The 18,782-nt window shown below is 49.6% G+C and overlaps 1 protein-coding gene and 2 non-coding genes across 3 annotated transcripts in view; 1 reads left to right on the plus strand and 2 right to left on the minus strand.

Annotated features, from left to right (window-relative positions):
• PIK3C2B (phosphatidylinositol-4-phosphate 3-kinase catalytic subunit type 2 beta) overlaps positions 1 to 18,782 on the minus strand; it is a 154,342-nt gene that overhangs the window by 122,502 nt on the left and 13,058 nt on the right. Inside the window, 1 exon segment of the mRNA XM_075613715.1 lies at positions 589 to 925. The gene's annotated coding sequence lies outside the window, so the exon portion shown is untranslated.
• TRNAK-UUU (transfer RNA lysine (anticodon UUU)) lies at positions 1,630 to 1,702 on the plus strand. The gene has a single exon. It is a non-coding gene; the product is annotated as a tRNA-Lys (tRNA).
• TRNAK-UUU (transfer RNA lysine (anticodon UUU)) lies at positions 2,564 to 2,636 on the minus strand. The gene has a single exon. It is a non-coding gene; the product is annotated as a tRNA-Lys (tRNA).

Raw genomic sequence — 18,782 nt, forward strand, 5'->3', positions numbered from 1 at the left:
TTGTCTCCCCTGGAGCGGCAACGATCTCAGAAAACATCTAGCTGAAAGTAGCTCGAGCCCCTACTTCCCAACCGTGTCAAATAAAAGGGGGGTAAAAAAAACCAAAAAACAGTGCGGGGAAGTGCGCCTTCTAATAAATACATCATCTTATTGCCATTATTTGAACTTAATAGGAGACGCTTTGTTTGTTTTTGCCAGGAATGACGCACTGAGGTGAACGTGTTGTCCGCACGGTTTTTATGACAGATACTGCACAAGATTACGCTGTAAAAAAATTTTTTTTACATAAATCAAACGGAGGAACAAAAGGAAATGTTATTGCAGAATAAACGCCGGAGAGAAAGGATGGTTTGAAGTTTCGCTAAAATTAAGGGAAGAAGCTGAACGAGCAGGGCTTATGTACTGTCATTTACCAGGACATTAGGAATAATTGCAGGAGTAATGATGCTATTAAGGGGTAATGATTACCACTCCTGTTTTACCATTCCATTCAAAGTACCGTTTTTTTTGTGTGTTGCAAACTTACAATTCCACTACTTTTTAAGCAAAAAATAAATAAATAAGGGATTTTGATCCTTGTTTTCTTACCGGCGTGTGGGATCTGCCGACTAGTTTCTCCGACATATTTGCCATTGTTGTTATTGCGTGATATGACCAACTGTTGCACAATTAAATCATTAGTATTGTCATGTACTGTCTCTGTCTGGCAGAGGAGGGGTTAAGAGTGCATTGTCCTGCCTTAAATCCTTCTGGGCAGTCCCGTACCACGGTGTGGCTGGAGAGGGTCCAGTGTAACCCACAGCAGTGCCACCTATGGCTACTTCTCCCAAGTCTGTAGCATCCCGTCTGTCTCACCATGCGCAGCCAGCCGACCTTGTCATTGTCCAGAAGGTCACATGTTACCAGGGGCTGAATACATCACGGGCTGGAGGAAACAGAGGCACCATGGATTATATATATATATATATATATATATATATATATATATATATATATATATATACACACACACACACACACACACACACACACACACACACACACACACACACACACACACACACACACACACACACACACACACACACACACACACACACACACTTTTCAATACTTTTTTTTACACGAGACCCTAGATGAATTTATTTATAAAATGTTATACCAGGAAGTAATACATCGAGAGTCACCTTATGACTATGAAATTAGTAGGATTGAGGCTTGCTACCGACTGTGATTAATGTGTGTTTTTTGTTTTGGCACTTTTGCCGATTTATATTATATTTCCTTAATTAAATTGGCGTTATTTGTTGTATGTTAGATATATTTAGCATGTTTGTGTGTTAGATTGTAAGCTCCTTGGGGCAGGGATCTCCTTCCCATTGTCTGCTTGTCTTAACATTTATGAACTCTTTTGTGATACAATGTTATTGTCTGACCTCCCATATTGTACTGCGCTGCAGCATAAATTGGCGCACAGACACACATATATATATATAAACTTAAAAATGATTATAGTTTTATATATAGATATCGTATACAAGGGGTTAATCCTTCTTACATGTATTATCAGCATGAACTATGTGCTATGTGCTATACTAGGTCAGGACTCTACACCGATTGCCATTGAGAGCCCGGATAGCTCAGTCGGTAGAGCATCAGACTTTTAATCTGAGGGTCCAGGGTTCAAGTCCCTGTTCGGGCGGCTCTCAATGTTTTTATTTTACCTTTTTCTGCGACTCCTTTCTGTTTACTTTTTTTTTTTTTTTTTTTAAACTTTATTCAGCAACAAGATCCACAGGATCTATAGGATCTATAGGAATTATAGAGCCGTTCAGGGGCTGTTTTTTTGCTACATACTGGTGAATTATAATTTATTTTCGTCAGTTTATTTTTAAATGCATCTTTATTTGTGGTTAAATATTTCTATGAAGACACAAAATAACTTATGGCTCGTAGAAAAGTAACACAACCCCTCCACATACAGTGCAAATAAAAATACCACTTGTGAGCATATTGACATGTCTTGGGTCTGCAACCCAGCCTTTCCCCATTATCTCTTTTACAGGGGGTGCTCAAATCCAGTCCTCAAGCCCCCCCCCCCCCCCCAACAGGTCAGGTTTTCAGGATATCCCAGCTTCAGCAAGGATGACTCAATCAGAGGCTCAGTGGAAGACTGATTGAGCCGCCTGTGCTGAAGCAGGGATACCCTGAAAACCTGACCTCCACTTGAAAACCACGTATTATTTGTCATCATAACTCTGTGCCCAGGACATACCTGAAAACAAGAGGTAACTCTCAATGTATTACTTCCTGGTAACACATTTTTATAAATAAATAAAAACATTAAAAAAAGAGAAATGTTCAGCACATGAGCAGATATTTCCTGGGATTGAACAACTGACATGTCCAAATTATTCTTTCAATTTTCTAATTGTGACTTCAATTATTACAGAAAAATATGATTTTACAATACAAATAATCATCAAACACACCACATGGTACACACCACATGGTACAGGAATTAAGGGAAATACATAAAGTCAATTTAGAAAAACAAACGAGCCGCCCGAACAGGGACTTGAACCCTGGACCCTCAGATTAAAAGTCTGATGCTCTACCGACTGAGCTATCCGGGCTCATTGTGAGCCAGTGTTTCTGGGACACTTACAGCCATCTCTCGCTATAGCCTGAGTATTGTACCTACAAGAACAGCTATGCTGCTATTTTCACATCCTAAATACCCAGGAATAAGATCATCTTGTTTTTTTGTTTTTTCAAATACATAAAACTCAAATATCTGACAGAAAATAAGACGAAAAGAAAATAAATAGGATTTTTTTTTCTCTACAGTAAAGGATACTTATTTTGGGTGCAAATCTCTGAATGTGAAGGGTTAACCTTTTGGTCATAGTCAGATTAAAAACAAGAGCGCAGTTTCATATAAAAACTGATTGGATTTAATAAAGGGGGCAAAGGTTTGTATCTCATCTATAAAAGGCCTAGTGCTGGGAAGAGAGAATTTTATATAAAAATCCAGTTTATTAAATACCGTATGTACATAAACAAACAAACAAACTTTACTGGTTCAAGTTTATAACTGATCCTTGTCTCCCTCTTAAATATTGTTAAGGCACTTTACTCTACATCAGGGGCGGCCAACTCCAGCCTCATGGGTCACCAACAGGTCAGGTTTTCAGGATATTCCGGCTTCAGCACAGGTGGCTCACTCAGTGGTTCGGTCGAACTGAACCTCTGATTGAGCCACCTGTGCTGAAGCTGGGACTGATTGAGCCACCTGTGCTGAAGCAGGGATATCCTGAAACCCTGACCTGTTGGTGGCCCTTGAAGACTAGAGTTTGCCACCCATGGTATAAAAAAAACAAGGAAAGATATATATATATATATTCAAACTGAATAAAGTGAGAGTTTATGGATATGAAAACTGTGTCCCCTCTGCTTGTGACCTTGAGCAAGTCACATCACCTCCCTGTGCATCTGGGATCAAAATTGGATTATAAACTCTTTGGGGGAATAACATTATTGGGACGTGTAACCTGTCGGCCATTACCAAATTAACTAACCTGGAAGCTGCCAGTGAGAAGCTTCTCTCCGAACAGGTTCTATAGCAGTAGTGCCCAACTCCAGTCCTCATGGGCCACCAACAGGTCAGGTTTTCAGGATATCCCTGCTTCAGCACAGGTGGCTCAATCAGAGACCGAGCCTCTGATTGAGCCACCTGTGCTGAAGCTGGGATATCCTGAAAACCTGACCTGTTGGTGGCCCATGAGGACTGGAGTTGGCCGCCCCTGTTCTACATCTTAATTCTACTTACCAACAGAATATTTTACAATGTTTGGTCGTGGTCTCATATAATCCAATAAAATATCATTGAAAAAGAAAAATCACAGAATTAAACTATTCACACCAGGGGGCATCATTTCTCCCTCATTGGAAGGCACTCGAATTCCTGTCCCCGTCTCCCTTTCGACTCGAATATTGAACTTTAAATGGGGGTGTTCTGGCCCAAGCACACCCTAATAGATGCGTAGGGACAGGCAGGTTAACTCAATCCCATATATCAAGCAAGGGAAACTTCTTACTCGCTGAAGTGTTTATTTGGGGCATCAACGTACAAATAAAGAGGGGGAAAAGAGTACTGAGGGAACACTGGGACATTAGGGGAAGGGAGCTGTGAGGGAAGTGAGGATATAGGGATAGGTAAAAATCAGTCACTTTACCAGGATAGGAGAGATGTCTGCTCGAGATTAATACTAAGAGGCAGCATGCAGGTGTGGGCTGATGGGAAATTAGCTGGGACAATACCACCTGGCAAGGGGAGGGGGAGCAGTCCATCCTGGTAAAAGGCAGGGGGGTTGCCAAGGCAACTGGCTGAAGCCAAGAAACCCACAAGGGATCGCAACATTGTTACAACAGCTATGCTGAGGAGTGCTGGGAGCCTGAAGGCAGAAAGAACACACAATCCTGTTTGTTTCAGGACACTCCCCGTCTGGTATCTGTAGATACCACTATTATTAATATAAACATGTGGAACACATAAATATAACAACAATATATAAACAGTCCATGTATGTGTAGCCCCCTGTAAACAGCACAGGTTATACCTATCTTCCTTCTGCTGTGGTAAGTCCTGTTAAGATCAGGCACCAGTAATCATCATGGGTTTTCCCCCTTCAGAGCCCTATCCTGAGTGGTAGACGCAGGCCTGGACTCTGCTGCAGGCGTGAGCAAGAGGGGAGGTTCTGTTGACATCACGAGGGGCGGGGCTAGCTCTATATTTAGCAGCCAACTCCGGTGAGTAGAGTAGAGAGAGTTAATAGTGATATTGAGAGTCTGGAGTTGCCGGTTAGTTATGCCGGGAGTATGCAGTGCAGTTAATATGCTATGAGTCAAGGAATCCTGCGGATCGGTCCGAGGATTTGGAGGAGACAATGGTCTCCCCTGCGCAGAGTGCAGGAGAGAGAAGAGCGGAAAGATTCAGCGTCCTTTAGTAGAGCTGATAGAATTATAGACTTGGTGGACCAATGCCCTCACCCCACTGCCGGGGTTGATGGGGAGAATACAAGACCCACCGCGAGGATAACCTCGGGGGTGGGCCACGGGGTATTGAAGCCCTAGCCCAGACCATCCTGCCGGAGGAGCGACTTGGAGGGAAGGAGAGGAGGAATTATCTGGGCGATGGCGAGCGGCGTAATAACCCGTCCTGGCTATTGTTGCGGCTGTTGGAAGCCACTATCTTTGGGATATTGTTGCTCTGTCAATAAAAGAGACTATTCATTATCATCAAAGACTGTGTGTGACTTGAAAAGTACTACCCTGGGACCCAAGGGGTTCTTCTATACCGGTCCTGTCCCATATTCCTGGGAGTATAGTGTAAGGAATCCACTACTGGCTTTGACTTTTGCCTTGCAGACCTGTGCAGTTGCAGGCTTCCTCTGGCAATCTATGGCACAGGTGCTGCCTCTCATTGCAGCTTCTGCCCTGTGCTACTTCATTGGAGGAATTCTCACACACCCTCCTCCTGTGATTGGATCTCCGCCCTTTATATTCTAGGCGTTGGCTCTGAACCAGCGCCGAGCATAACTATTCCTACCTCTATGTTACTGTCTCTGCCACAAACCACCCCAGGCCTCTCTCCTAGCGTTCTTACCTTCCAAGTTCCTGAGTATCCAGAGGCCTGGTCCTGGACGTCTGTGCTGAAGCGTTGTTGCCAGCACTGGTAACTGCTGCATTCCCTCCTAGCAGTAGCTACCCTTCCTGTCCTGTGGCCTGCCGCTATTCTCCTGTAGTGGCCTATCCTGGACGTCTGTGCTGAAGCGTTGATGCCAGCACTGGTACTGCTGCATTCCCTACTAGCAGTGGCTACCCTTCCTTTCCTGCGGCCTGCTGCTATCTCCTTGCAGTGGCCTGCCCTGGACGTCTGTGCTGAAGCGTTGATGCCAGCACTGGCCTGCTGCTATTCTCCTGCAGTGGCCTACCCGGGACGTCTGTGCTGAAGCGTGTTGCCAGCACCGGTACCTGCTGCATTCCCTCCTAGCAGTGGCTACCCTTCCTTTCCTGCGGCTTGCTGCGATCCTCTTGCAGTGACCTGCCTTGGACTTCTGCGCTGAAGCGTTGGTTCTTCCCGACGCTGCCCTGCGGTGAACTTCGGCCAGCCTGCTGTCTCCTCCTGCTGAGATCGGCGTCATGGGCCGAGGCCGCTCCTCGCGCAGAAGCCACCCCCGCGCTCACGCTCCTAAGCTGAAGCGGGGCACTCCTGATTTCCTGTTGCCGAACTCCTGCTTCATTAACGACGATGCTGCCTTCTCCAATCCTGACCCTGCGATGTACGACTATGAACTGCGCACTCCGGATCAGTCTGCGTGGACTCAGGTCGGTGATTATATAACCCCACCTCAGCCCCGCGGTCCGGTCCCGGTTTGTGGCGAGCATCGGCGTAACAGTATGCTCGGCCCATTAAAACCGGACCGCGCCGTGGCGGGGGATGGTAAATGTTTAACTGTACCTATGTCCCAGGCTGCGGACCAGTCCCTGTTTGAAAAACAGTATCTGTTTGAAAGACTGCCTCCACCTAATCTTGAATGTATGTATGAAGGGTTAACCCCTGCAGAAAGACTAACTCGTAAAGAAATACTTACAAGGTCTCAGGAATGTAGAGAGGTGAAGAAGATGTTACAAGCCCAGTACTCCCAACTACTCCTTCTTATGTCTACTCCAGGTCTTGAACCTGCGGATTTTGGGGTACCGGCTCAGGCTATAGACACCACCCTTAAATTATTCCTGGAATTTGACAAAAACATAAGCGAGCGTGAACCTCTACTTGCTGCCCACGCACAGACTATTCACAAACCCTTTTCTGTCAGTTCTGTTGCTAAACCTGTTGGGGTACCTCTCTCTCCTAAGAATGGTCAAACCATTTCTCTGTCGCTGCCCGCTAAGGAAGAAGCTGCCACGCTCCCTAATCCCGAGTTAACCTCCCTAAGTTCTGTCCCTGAGGTTATTTCGGTCTTAACCCCTGCTAGTCAGGCTTATGCGTCCCCCACTGTAAATCCCTGCAGTCCCCAGGTCGGTGTGTCTTCCCTAGCACCAGAGAATGAATCCTGTTTGCCCTCTTTTCCTAAACCAAAGATTCTAAGCTCTGTTTCCAAGGTTTTTTCTGTACTAACCCCTGCTGGTCTGCTCTGTGAGGTCCCTACTGCTAACCCTAGTATTCCGCAGTCTAATGATAGGTCCCTAGGGCAAGAGGCAGAACCCCCTATGACCCCACTCTCGGAGACTAGCTTCTATTTCTCTGATTCTCAGGTACAGAGTAATTTAACCCTTGGGGTTTTTCCTATGTTAACCCCTGCAGGTCAGCCCTGTGAATCTTCCTTGGTAGATCCCTTTAGTTCGTCAGTCAGGGACACCTCCTTAGCCTCAGAGGATCAACCCCTGTTGTCCTCTGACTCGGCTAAAATTCCCGGGGCTATGCCCCCTGAACTCTCGGCAAATATACTGGCTCCAGTAAAAAGTATTCTGGAGCCGTTTGTTTCTCTAAACCTGTTCGCAGAATCCCTACTCCTAGGTATTTCACTCACCCCGTCTGCCACTCAGAGAGCTGAGACCCCTGCTTCTGAGCATAGACCCCTTTTCATGGAATCTGTTGTCGTTTCTGATGTCCCAGACACTCTTTCCCAAATACCCACTTCAGAGGCCAGCACAGTCGTGGTTGCCCCACTTGCACTGTCTGAGTTCTCCTTTTCTCAAATCCTAGGGTTTAAAGCGAACAGTACATATTATGCTCCTTTCCAAGTGACCCCTACTGAGATCAGCGTATCTGCTGTTGTTCTCTCAGTACCATTAAAGTTAGGGCCCTTCTTTTTGAAGGATCAGGCTTTTAAGTTTGAGACTCCCTTTATCCCTGACTTTGTAAATCTGCAGTCCCTTCTCACTGTAGTTAAAAGTTCTCCAGCAGCCGCTGAGTTAAGCTTTGCCGCTGCCAAATCTTCTGATATAGAAGCAACCTTGCCTAGCTTACTTCTGTCTGTCCTATCTGTGATGCCTATCACCTTTACTAAAATTTCTGTTTTGCAAGGTATTTCTCCTATTAAATCTGTGATACCTGCAATTCCTTTAATCAGTTCCAAAACCCCTGTCACTAAGTCTCCCATGGAGTCTGATGCCCTCACTAGGGATTCTCAGGGACCCAATTCTGTAACAAGCAAGATGTCCCTTGTGTCTGTTGGAGAGTTTACCCCAGTTTCTCTCACGGATCATGCCACAGCCTCCGGGATGATTAAAAATGACTTTAAGTCTGGGATGCCCATTCCTGTAATAATACTGTTTCACGCTGATTCGCCCACAGTATTCGGGGTATCCACTACTGACTGTATGTCTACTACCACGAACTCAGGGGTATCGCATTTGGAACTTTCCCTTTTTTCAGAAGATCCCGTCTTTAAAATGGACTTATTTTTCTCTGTGTCTTCCACAATACTTGGGGTACTTGCTATTGACTGTCCTGTCCCAAAACTAGGGTTACCTCTCAAAAAGGTGCCTGGAGCTACCGATGTTAAAAACCCTATGTTTAAAACAGTAACAATTTGCATTGCTTCTCCCACAGTATCATGTGAGACCTGGGTACCTGGGACCTCCACTCCGAAGCCAAGCTCTAGTTCTCTGTCTTCTTTCTCTGTGTTGGAGGCACCCAGCTTTAACCCCAAGACTTTTTTCCCTAAGGTTGATGCACCGCTTAACCGCCTGCCTTGTTTTTTGGATAAAATCTGTTTTCTCACCTTTCAAACAGACTCCTTACTCGCAGGTCTCTGTGCGGTGCCCAAAGTGCCCGATCTGTATGGCAATTGGCCTCTCCCTAAGACGAAGACACCCTTACTGGACCTCGTCGCTTTACCTGAAGCGTCCGTTCCTGTTCTCTATGGGTCCACTATGGGTATTGACATGCTTATTATGTCCTTCGCCAAGGCCACAATTTCGGATTTGATTCTCTCTAAAGATCACAAACCAAAGGAAGCGGATCCTTCTTCAACTGCCAGTACCATGACCAAGAGTTGCATGCACACTGCTACAGACTCTCGCAATTTGCTTGGGATAGCAACCCTGCTTGGTATCAAAAGTACCGCTGCTATAGTGTGTAGTGAACCCTCCCGCCCCATTCCCTTGCTAACCACCACCCGGAATTCCTTGGAAGCTAAAGACTCTCGCAACTTCCTCCGTGCTGATTTCACCAAAGACATTGCCTTCCCTGAAGGTCCCTCTGCCATTTTTGTCCGACAATCTGTGTCCTGTGTCCCGTACTCTTGGAGTATTACTATGCACCGGACACCTGGCTACTGTCCTTCCGATGTTCCCATTCCGGAGCCCTCAGGTCCCATTGTCCATGTACCAAGAACTGCAGTACCACCGCTGTCTTTCATGGCACTTGCCAATGTACATCTGGATTGTGGACCTAATTCTCGCCGGAGACACTTCAGGAACAACTCAATGTCTCCCAGACCTATGAATGGTCCTGTTCACCCAGGCTTCTCACCCAGTGGTGGGGGTACTGTAAGGAATCCCAACAAACTATGGGCTTTCAACACCACCTCTCTCCTAAGGAGGTTTAGGAACAATTCCATGTCCCCCAAATCTGTGATGGATCTTGTTCGTCCGGAGGTCTCACCTGAAGGGGGGGTACTGTAAGGAATCCACTACTGGCTTTGACTTTTGCCTTGCAGACCTGTGCAGTTGCAGGCTTCCTCTGGCAATCTATGGCACAGGTGCTGCCTCTCATTGCAGCTTCTGCCCTGTGCTACTTCATTGGAGGAATTCTCACACACCCTCCTCCTGTGATTGGATCTCCGCCCTTTATATTCTAGGCGTTGGCTCTGAACCAGCGCCGAGCATAACTATTCCTACCTCTATGTTACTGTCTCTGCCACAAACCACCCCAGGCCTCTCTCCTAGCGTTCTTACCTTCCAAGTTCCTGAGTATCCAGAGGCCTGGTCCTGGACGTCTGTGCTGAAGCGTTGTTGCCAGCACTGGCCTGCTGCTATCTCCTTGCAGTGGCCTACCCTGGACGTCTGTGCTGAAGCGTTGATGCCAGCACTGGTAACTGCTGCATTCCCTCCTAGCAGTAGCTACCCTTCCTGTCCTTTGGCCTGCCGCTATTCTCCTGTAGTGGCCTATCCTGGACGTCTGTGCTGAAGCGTTGATGCCAGCACTGGTACTGCTGCATTCCCTACTAGCAGTGGCTACCCTTCCTTTCCTGCGGCCTGCTGCTATCTCCTTGCAGTGGCCTGCCCTGGACGTCTGTGCTGAAGCGTTGATGCCAGCACTGGCCTGCTGCTATTCTCCTGCAGTGGCCTACCCGGGACGTCTGTGCTGAAGCGTGTTGCCAGCACCGGTACCTGCTGCATTCCCTCCTAGCAGTGGCTACCCTTCCTTTCCTGCGGCTTGCTGCGATCCTCTTGCAGTGACCTGCCTTGGACTTCTGCGCTGAAGCGTTGGTTCTTCCCGACGCTGCCCTGCGGTGAACTTCGGCCAGCCTGCTGTCTCCTCCTGCTGAGATCGGCGTCATGGGCCGAGGCCGCTCCTCGCGCAGAAGCCACCCCCGCGCTCACGCTCCTAAGCTGAAGCGGGGCACTCCTGATTTCCTGTTGCCGAACTCCTGCTTCATTAACGACGATGCTGCCTTCTCCAATCCTGACCCTGCGATGTACGACTATGAACTGCGCACTCCGGATCAGTCTGCGTGGACTCAGGTCGGTGATTATATAACCCCACCTCAGCCCCGCGGTCCGGTCCCGGTTTGTGGCGAGCATCGGCGTAACATATAGAAGATGGAGGCGCTGCACCACTAAGAGATCATGGAGGCTACCACCCCAGAAGCCCGGTCCTGGCTCCCCCACAACATAGTGGGAAGCTCAGGCCCTCCTGTTCCTCACAGGTACGCACCACACCGCATGTAATCCGTCCTCATGCACCCTAGACACCACCGTAGAGTCTGGGGGAAGGGGGGAAGCAGGGTTACATTTGGAGGCGCTGCTGAGATATATGTCAGAACAGGACCGGCTTATAGCAAGGCGGAACAGGCAAAGTGAGATGCACTCTCCATGCAAGTGTTGGAGAAGGATGGGCGCAATTACATATGCCGAGGGTAGTTAGGAGCGTAGACTCTCGCACAGTACGCCTTGGGCGCCCATAGGAGGTGGCGTAGGAAAGGTGGATAGTTAGAGCAGACCAAGTCCCTTGAGGCACCTCAGCACACCTGCGGACGCTCGCGTGAGCCCCCTCTAAAGACATCCTCATTGAGGATGCAGGGGCTCAGCGCGGAGGGTCCGCATGACTCAGCACGGCCTGTCCTTCTATGGACGCAGCCTGAGAAGGGAAGGAAGGCGACTTGTTTCTCCCTTTTGTATTTTGAACCTTGCGAAGTCCATCTTTCTTGGAGGTTGTAAGGTAGCTTCTCCAAGATGGGTTTCACTCTGCGAGCGGAGTCTAAGACGTTGAGACCCAATAAAGATTGGTCTGCTCTTGAAGACTCCAATTCCTGCAGAAGATATCCGAGCTCTTGTAACTTCGAATAGTCTGACCGTGATTCTGGGGAAGTTTTCAACTTTCTTGAAGAGTGCATCTTCGATTACCTCTGGGCTACCATAGCACTCCTCTTGACTTTCCCATACAAAGTCAAGACCTACTTGGGAGCAGTTTACGTTTGCTGCCCTGAGCCTCTTCACATGCTCTACAGATTATTTCCCCCACCATTTGGTCAGCAGGCTGAGTTTTTCCCTCGCAGAGATGCTCAGACGCTTGATTGCGTCCGTGGATGTGCACTTCCATATTCTGTAATTCCCAGGACAGTCGTCGAAGTTGGTAAGTCCTGTTTGCACCATATTACGTTGGATCACGTACTTGCCCATGTCTGTTAGACCGGATGCATCAGTATGTTGGTCTTGCGGAGGGTGTGGGCAGTCACGTTCTGTTATGTTGCTCCGTCTGCCGTATATGTTTGCAATGTTGGATTGTGAGGTAGAGTGGGGTCGATCATGCGTCTTTGACCTATGGGCGGAGTGTGTGCTTGGCGCAATGGTGGTTGCAATGGTGGTTGCCGGGGGGGCCTTGCAGTCGCCTCTTCCTTGGTGTGGATGTGCGATGACTGCTGGTTAGTGTGGGGAGCTGCGTTTCTTCGGGTGGGCGTACCTGGATTGCGAGCCTGTTGTAGTGCATCCGTATGTGTGCGGGCGTGTGGATCACTGTTGTGGCTGCAGTTATCCCGGGTAGTGTTTGCCTTTAATGAAACAGCATCTTTTCCAAGTGGATTTTGCAAGGCTTCGGCACCTGTGATATCCTCATCATCATGTAGAGCTGGTGCGCTGGTGTTAACACTGGGAAGGCTCCTCACAGGCTTCAGTGCGTTGGGCTGGATCCTCTGAGGCTATCCGACCGTATGATCGCTCCCCGCCATCCTGTTGTACGGCTGCTTCTAAGGCCGCACTTATAGTGCCGGCGACGCAACGTCGCCCGAAAACAAATGCATTGTCGCCGCGTGCGCTTATAGTAAGCGCGATGGCGACAAAGCGACGAGGCAACGTGATTTTTTGAAGCTGGCAATATTTGATTTTTCAGGGGCTGTCGCCTCATGTGACAGCCCCTGAACCAATCAATGGCCTGGTCGCCTGCGACGCCGCCGCAAAGCGAAATACAACTTCCGCTAGCGGCGACGGCGACATCACACGCGTTGCTGGCGTCGGCACTATACGTACGGCCTAAGACTTTGGCTTGGGCTACGGCGGCTTCCCTCTCTATTTAGGGCCTCTAGGTTCACATCCAACTCGGTTTTCTTACGCGCAGCGGCTGCTGCAGCGATAGTGTTGGATTCAGCGGTGGTGGCTGCAGCGGCGTTGGCAGTGGCTGTAGCGGCAGTGGCGGCGTCAGCGTCTCTCTGCTCCTCCTCTTCTATGCAGGTCCTTTCTAGTCTCCTGGCTGCCTCTTTCTGAGCATATGCGCCCCTTGCGCCCGAGCAGCCTCTGTGATAGCTCACACCTTGGTAGCGCTTGTGCTTGCGCTAGACGCATTAGATCACGCTGATTTTGCTGACCTTGATGAATGGCTCAACGCGCTGGAGCGCTGTGATGTAGTCTCCAGCACAAGGTCCTTTCTCCTACTCTCAGCGTCCGTGATATCGGTCCGCACGTGGCTGTCACGTGTCAGGTCAATATTATGCTGTACGTTTCATTCTTGCAGGCTTTCCACGGTATTAGTCCTGGTCAAGCAGCTGATGTATGTCTCTGACCACGCTCGGTAGTTATTGCCTGCTCGAGCTGCCTGTCATGGTTGCCAATGCTTGCAACATTACACATTTCAAGTCCAGTTTTCCCCAGGCCTTCTCTAACTTGTCGCAGTGCGCGTCAATGTCATATTTTTCGCGGGCCTTTTGTGTAAGTGTAACTGTCCGCTTAGGCCTTGCACCTTCCTGAATCTGTTGCGGTTGTGCCGCAGTCTCCGCGTCTGAGTTGTCACTCTCCTGCGTGGTGTCTGGTGAGGGTCTGAGTTCTGCGATGCTGCAGGTGTGTGTAGGCCTTTAGCCAGTGCGTGTGGCGTGCGGTATGTTACCTGCGTCAGCGATGGACGACTGTCTCAGATAGTGCCAATCAGTGTCCTGCAGCGGTCAGTGTAGTGGTAGCTGTACTTACTGATGTCTGTGGTTCTGACCCCTTGACCTGGCGGAATGTCCGGAGCCCTAGCCCTCGGGGGGACCTAGCGCAGGGGTAGGTGTGATGTTTGTACCTCACTGTGTAGCTGTGCAAAGCCGCACACTCAGGCAGGACAGGAGAGGGACGGTGCTGTGTTTAATGCACGGAATTTTTTTAAGCAGTGTAGGTGTAGACATAACACTTACAAACCACTCCAGTTTGATGTTCCTCCGCCCTCAGGTAACAATTAGAGTGGCTGAGTCTGTTGATTAGTACTTGATCTATTGATTAGTACTTAGTGTAAACAATCAGGCAGTTAACTTTTGATCACAGTGCTTAGGCTCAATCAGCCGACTGCCCTTCATGATCTATTAGCATAGCAGATGGTCTGCATTTCCAGAGCAGATCCAAAATACCATACATACTGTATATACTATAATATCTACACATATTAATAAGTTCCATTCTGGTGGGCTCAGTGGGTCGAAATTTGCCAGTTCTTAATGCCTACAGTGACTCCACACATTGGCCAAATATCAACTCTCTGCGACCTCCAGAACTGGAGATACAGAAATGCACTTTAAAACATTAAAATACAGGATTATAATGAAACATGGGAACAGGGGAACATACATTTTCATGACATGACAAGGTGTAAACCACCTTCCTGGACCGCAGTCCAGTTAACCCCTTGCCTCCCTGGTGAGGTCAGGGGGTGGCCATATGGGGTGCAACCCCTTTAATACCGGGCCAACCCCCTCTCCCTCTACACATACCAACTAGCTGATGAGTGGGGTGTGTCATCCCCATCCCCTCTTCCTCACATTCAAATTATACTCAGAGTTGGCACACCTGTAAGAGAGGGTTGTCATGGCTGCTAATTACACAGGGGACCCAACCGGTCAGGTTTTCACTGCTTCAGCACAGGTGGCTCAATCTGTCCCTACTTCAGCACAGGTGGCTCAGACTTTGACGGAGCCTCTGATTGAGCCATTTGTGCAAACACTGGGATATCCTGAAAACCTGAGCTGTTGGGGGGGCGAGCTTCAGGACTAGAGTTGACCCCCCTGCCGCAAGAGGTGGGTGTCCTGCCGGCTTATCACATTAATGTTGGGTTAATAGGCCTCTTCAGTACGCGTTTCACTCATCTCACATACCATGTCAGGGCATCAGGAATATTCAGCCGTAAGAGACGCCATGTTTACTTCGGCAACGTGAAACCGGTAGTGGGTTCAGCCCAGCAGCATGCAGTGGGATTCAGTAGCTAGTTTGGGAAACTATTAAAGGCCTCCTCTAATGGTTAGAATTTTTAATATGATTTACAAGATGGATATAGGAGACCTGCCAACATTTGGCACATAAAGAGGCTCACTGTATTTGCTACATCAGAGGTGGGCAACCTATTTTTCAATGTAGCCACAGGTGTGGCGACTGAGAAGTGAAAATTGCCACACCATGTAAACATTGAGAAATTAGGTTGCACCATCGAATATTTAAAACACACACTTTTTGTCTCTTCCCTCACCTCAGCACTATCACCTGCTGCTGCGTCCCTCACCTCAGTACTATCACCTGCTGCAGCTTCACTCAGAAGTGTATGCACAGAGCTCCCAGGCATTTGGTAAGGAATCAGCTTTATTCTTTCTTTATTTGGTATTTTTTGGTTTGGATCTGTGGGGGAGTATACTGTGAGTATACTGGGAGTTTTATAGAGGGTTTTGGGTGTTTTTTCAGGTTTAAAAACCGTTTTTTGTTTTCACCCAGGGGCTGCAGTGTTTTAACCCAGCATAGCTGCAGTTTGGCTGGCTGGAAAACTGCAGTCTCACCCCTCTTCTCCTCCCTCACTACTGGAGGTTTTTACTGGTTGTTTAAACTTCCAATTTCACACTTTTGTTTTTCTTAAGCCTGATTCCTTTTCTCACTTGCAATTGAGAGCTCTGTGTCTTTTCTATAAAGACTTGTAAAATTGTGGTGTTTGCTTATTATAACAGAGAGAGCGCAACTAATAAGGGGAAAAAGATTTAAAACTGCAGCAGGTTTTTAAAAGCTGCTGTTTTTTTCCCCTTGCCGAGAGATCTCTTCTTAAAGGGACAGTTCCTCTCAAAACCTCTCTCCCTAAGCAATACCCTCCCCTGACTTAGAGGCTTATTTGTTATCATGCCTGGAAAGGGGAATAGGACAAGTGCGGCAATGGGGGCGACGCCCGGATACAGAACACCAAAAACTGTGGACCCTAGGAGCAACACTCTTAGTCACAGCCCTAGGCCTGGTCCTTCCAGTGCCCTGGCCACGCCTCCCCCAGCACCTGTTAGCAGCGTAACCCCTGCAGTCCCAGTTCCAACATGGGCGCATGTGGCAGTTGCAGGCGTTGACCCCAGCAACAACAATGCTGGGGCCACGCCCTGTCTGAGCAGGAAGCTTGGGGTGAGGTGCCCAATGTCACCTGGCCTAAACATGGAGATATATGTGAGGGCTGTGGCTGATGTGGTGGGTCCCTCTGTTGTGGTGGCGGCCAGCAAAATGTATGGGAGGGGCATTTTTTCCCTCCGTACGCTGGCTGCCACTCACACCCTGGTGCAGAAAGGCATCAGTGTAGGGGGGAAATACATCCCTATAGAACCCATGGAGGGGTTAGGCACAAAGGTCATTCTGTCAAATGTGCCCCCCTTCATCCCAGATAGCCTCATGCGGCCGTACCTGCAAGCCCTGGGAGACATTAAGTCCCCCATAATAAAATTATCTTTGGGCTGCAGAGATAGGGCGCTGAGGCATGTACTCTCATTTAGGCGGCAGGTACAACTGCTGCTGCCAGGGAGCACTGAATCTGTGGAGGGTTTGTTTAGGGTGCCCTACGAGGGCATAGCATACACTGTGTTTTATGGCACGGAGGGGGTTAGATGTTATCTGTGCAAAGAGCTGGGGCACACTCGTAGGAGTTGCCTCAAAGGGAACAGAGGACCCATCCCAACTCCTGCACCCGCCCCTCCCTCTGCCAAGACACCCGGTACCACTGTGCCCACCACAGCGGGGCCCTCAAGGCCCCAGGTCCCTCCTGAGACCGCAGGAGATGTCGCTGTCCCATCCAGAACAGTGACTTCTGCACCTCTTCCTGGAGAGCGGAAGGAAGGAGAAGGGGTCACCCTGGAGCGGCCACCCTCTGTTATCGCTGTCTCCCCCAGGAGGAAACACCCTGTGCCGCTGCGCCCACTGCAGCGGAACCCTCGGGGGCCCAGGCCCCCGCTGGGACCACAGGAGATGTCGCTGCCCCATCTCGGACAGTGACGTCTACACCTCTCCCCCAAATAAAGAGGGAGAGGGAAAAGCCCTCGAAGGCCCAGGCCCCCTCTGGGACCGCAGAAGATGTCACTGCCCCATCTCAAACAGTGACATCTGAACCTCTCCCCCCAAAAAAGAGGGAGAAGGACAAAGTCACCCCACAACAGTCACCCTCTGTCGCTGCCCCCCCCCCAAGAACCCCCTAACCCCATTGTAAGCACCGTACAGGGGGAAGGGGAGCGGGAGGAAACTCCTGCTATGGAGACAGCGGCACCCTCTCCTGGGAAATCAATCCCCAGGAAGAGCAAATCTAAAACCAATAAGAGGGTGATTGAGGAGGTTGAGGAGGGTGAACCATATTACGTTTACCCTCTGAAGTCTCGGAAGCGGAAAGAAAAATCAGTTCCGCACAAGGTGGTCCTGTCCGGCCCACTGGTTGGGATTAACCAGTGTAAGCCGGATCCCACAAATGTACAGCCCCCCCCTCGAATTTCTGGAAGGAATGCAGCTGGAGGTACCCGACGCCTCTGGGGATGTTGGGGAGCCTCCCAACGCCCCTCTCGGTTGGAGAGCGTCCCCCGGAAATTGTGCTTCAGTGAATTTGACATGCCGAATGCACCTATCTTCAGAGCCAGCCAAGATCCCCCTCCGGCTGTACCGCCTTTGGGTGACGCACATAGGGATAAAAAGCCCCGGTTTGCGTCACCAGAGGAAGGAGATGGGTTAGGGCTGACCCCCGTGGATGAGGGTTTGGAGGGTGTTTTGGTGAGCACTTCAGATTACATCTGGGAGTTGTCTGACCTGAACCCTCTTAGTGCAGAGTTTTGGGCAGGCACTTTGTTGGGAGTGAACGCTGGGATAGACCCTCCCTTTGAGGTCCTTGCTAATGAGTGCCCTCCCATGGTTGGTGAGTGCCCTCCCGCGAATGGTGAGGGCCCTCCCGCAGATGGTAAGGGTCCTCCCGCAGCTGGTGAGGGCCCTCCCGCTGATGGTGGGGGCCCTCCCGCGGATGGTGAGGGCCCTCCCGCGGTTGGTGAGTGCCCTCCCGCGGGTGATGTGAACACCCGTGGCATGTGTGCTTCTGTGGCCCCCGATGACTCTCGGGAGACCACTGCCTCTGCCGTGTCGCCACCAGCTGCCCCTGAACATCCTGACTCGGGGATGGAGGTGGAGAGCACAGTGGACCCCCTCGTGGAAACACTGAGGAGGGGATCCAATCTAGGGCTGAGTGAGGCCCCCGCAGAGAAGGACGGGGGTCTTGAATTCTCCAGCCAAGAGGAGCCTGGGGAGTTGGGGCTCAGAGGGGAGTCCTCTGGCACCATGGAGTTGGTGAACTCCTCGATCCCCATTATCCCTGCCCGGGAGCTAGATAGTTTCCTGGATGATACCCTCTGTAGACACGGACATACGAAGGTGCAGTTGGCCCTTGAGAGGTGGAAGGATGCTTCCGTCATTCTCCACTCTCTCAGAGTATATATCAAGGCTAACCACAAGGCCAAACTTTCCGGGACTATCGAACATGCTCGGGTCCTAAAGTTTAACAAAGTGTTGCGAGAGCACGTAAAGGCTTCTCGGGGTATAGTACCCTGAGCGCCTATGGGAAGCAAGACTCTTGATTACCAATGGCTTTGAGCATCGGTACGCTAAACGTTAATGGATGTAAGGACGAGTTTCGCAGGTTCCAGGTACTCTCCTTTTTACAAAGGGGAAAGTATTCTGTGAGTTTCCTGCAGGAAACCCATACCACTCCAGAGGCTGAAGCCAGCTGGCATCTGGAGTGGCGAGGCAAGGTCTTTTTCAGCCACCTCACTTCGACA

This window comes from Ascaphus truei, chromosome 9 (assembly GCF_040206685.1).
Source record: "Ascaphus truei isolate aAscTru1 chromosome 9, aAscTru1.hap1, whole genome shotgun sequence".
Taxonomy (NCBI): Eukaryota; Metazoa; Chordata; class Amphibia; order Anura; family Ascaphidae; genus Ascaphus; species Ascaphus truei.